General features: G+C 41.6%; 1 protein-coding gene across 1 annotated transcript in view; it reads left to right on the top strand.

Annotated features, from left to right (window-relative positions):
* ACRC (acidic repeat containing) overlaps positions 1 to 1,955 on the top strand; it is a 12,783-nt gene that overhangs the window by 6,564 nt on the left and 4,264 nt on the right. The window lies entirely within an intron of this gene.

Here is a 1,955-nt window from a genome sequence, read left to right as displayed (position 1 = left end):
ATATATTATATTGATAGTGAAAACAGCAGTTTTAGAAAACAGTCATTTAGACCAAAGACATATTAATGCTCAAAGGGAGCAAAAAAAAATGCATTTCCTCACTTAGATTCCAAGAACTTCACTTTTTCTCTTAAAAATGTGATAGAGTGAACATACTTTTTTTTTTTAACTTGCATTCAGGAATAATGTATACTTCCATCTGAATTATGTTACAAAAGAAGGATTATATTTGAAGGACTGTATGTTTCTTTTTTTACCTGTATTTTAGGGCAATAAATGCATCTTAAGGGGAGAAGAAAAATGATATGTCAGGCGTGAGGGCAACAGAGAAACTGGACTTGAGTAGAGAGGCTCTCTGTTTCTGTGTTTCTCTTCAGTTTGGTGTAGCCTTTCTTAGATGGGCCCCCTTTTAGCAAAGCTTCTTGTCTGGATTCTTAGATCCATATTTAAGCTGCTTTGCTTCTAGGGACATGTGTCTTGGGGTAGGTCCCAGGTTGCTTTGCTAGAGAATGAGATGAATGAAGGAAGAAGCTGCTCCTTTGTGTCTTTGTCCTCTGCCTCATCCAAAGAAGGCTGGCCTGTATGGACTCTTCCCTGTTGCCTTGCTGCTTCCTGTTTTAGTCTGTAGGCTTCCTGTTCTCAGCATTGTTCCCATGGAGGCTGCTGGCTGGTCATGGTGTCTGATGTACCCGTCTGGGGTCTTGTTGGTTCCTCTGATGTGGAGATGCTCAGCCTGCAGTAGAGCGGCATCACCACTGAAGTGAAGGCTTGCTAAGCCACAAGCTGCTTGACATGAGCACAGATACATGCAGGGGTCATGCTCTCTGCTGAGGTCTGTAGAGGGTTTAGGTTTTTATCTGCCACCTTTTCTGATGCAAATTTGCTTTCAGAGCTAAACAATTGGAGGCAGAAATGTTAGTCACCCATATGAGGTTTTGGGGTGAGAGATTCTTACTTTAGCTGCCTTTGTCTTGTCTGGTAGTTTTCCCCCACCTGTAACCCGGGCACCTCTCATAGGGTTTTATTTTGTGACTTAAGGAGTAACAAGTGTCTTGGCAAAATCTCTGTTTCAGGAGTTCTGTTAAGTCAGAAACACTTCCCTATGTTTGCTAGTGGTTTATCTTTTCAGCTCTGTGGGCTGATCTTTTTGGATTTGTGGATTGTCCAAGCCAAGATTAAAATGCTTCAGTTTAAATAAATAGCTATTACAAGTGTGTGTTTTTATGGGCTCTGCACTATTCTTCTTCCTTTTTTTTTTTGCACTATTCTTTGTGCATTTGAATTATGCCTTGAAAGATGGGACAGCAAAAGTGGTCTAATGGAAAGACCACGAGATTTGGGTCGGTATATTCAGTGTCTCTGAACTTTGGGTAAGTCATTTAACTTCTGAACTTTTGTTTTGTCATGTGCTAAGTGGAAATGGAAAGAATAGTAGTGGCTTCTTTAGAGGATGATGTGACGATTAAATATGATGATGTAAAAAAGAAATTCTTGGCAATTGATGAAGCACTCCACAGAGGGTGGGTCTCTGGAGAAGTGGGGGTGTGACTATTCTAGGCCATGGACAAATACGTTTTGCCAAGGTATGAATGAACTATGCGAAATGTTAGTCCATGTCCTGGGAACATTTAAGTTGCTCGCTTTGGCCAGAGTGGAAATGGTAGCTGGAAATAGAGGTTGGAACCAGGTTGACCTGGGCCTTAAATGTTAGGCCACACAGAGAGGGACATCACTGGAACATGGCCTAGGAAAATTAATCTGAAGGTATATGTGTGTGGTTGGATTAGAAGAAAAAGAGCCTGTAGGTAAGGAACACAGTGGGATGTTGTAGTAGCAAGGCATAGAGAAGAGGACAGGAACTTGACCTAGGGTGATAACAACAGGGTAGAAAGGAGAGGCTGGCTGGAAAAGATGATGTGAAGCAGACAGTGATCTGTCTTTGTGCCTAGTTGAAT

This window comes from Bison bison, unplaced genomic scaffold (genome assembly GCF_000754665.1).
Source record: "Bison bison bison isolate TAMUID 2011002044 unplaced genomic scaffold, Bison_UMD1.0 scf7180017846471, whole genome shotgun sequence".
In the NCBI taxonomy this organism is placed as follows: Eukaryota; Metazoa; Chordata; class Mammalia; order Artiodactyla; family Bovidae; genus Bison; species Bison bison.
Note: the sequence above shows the minus strand (reverse complement) of the source record. Positions and strands in the feature narration are given on the sequence as shown.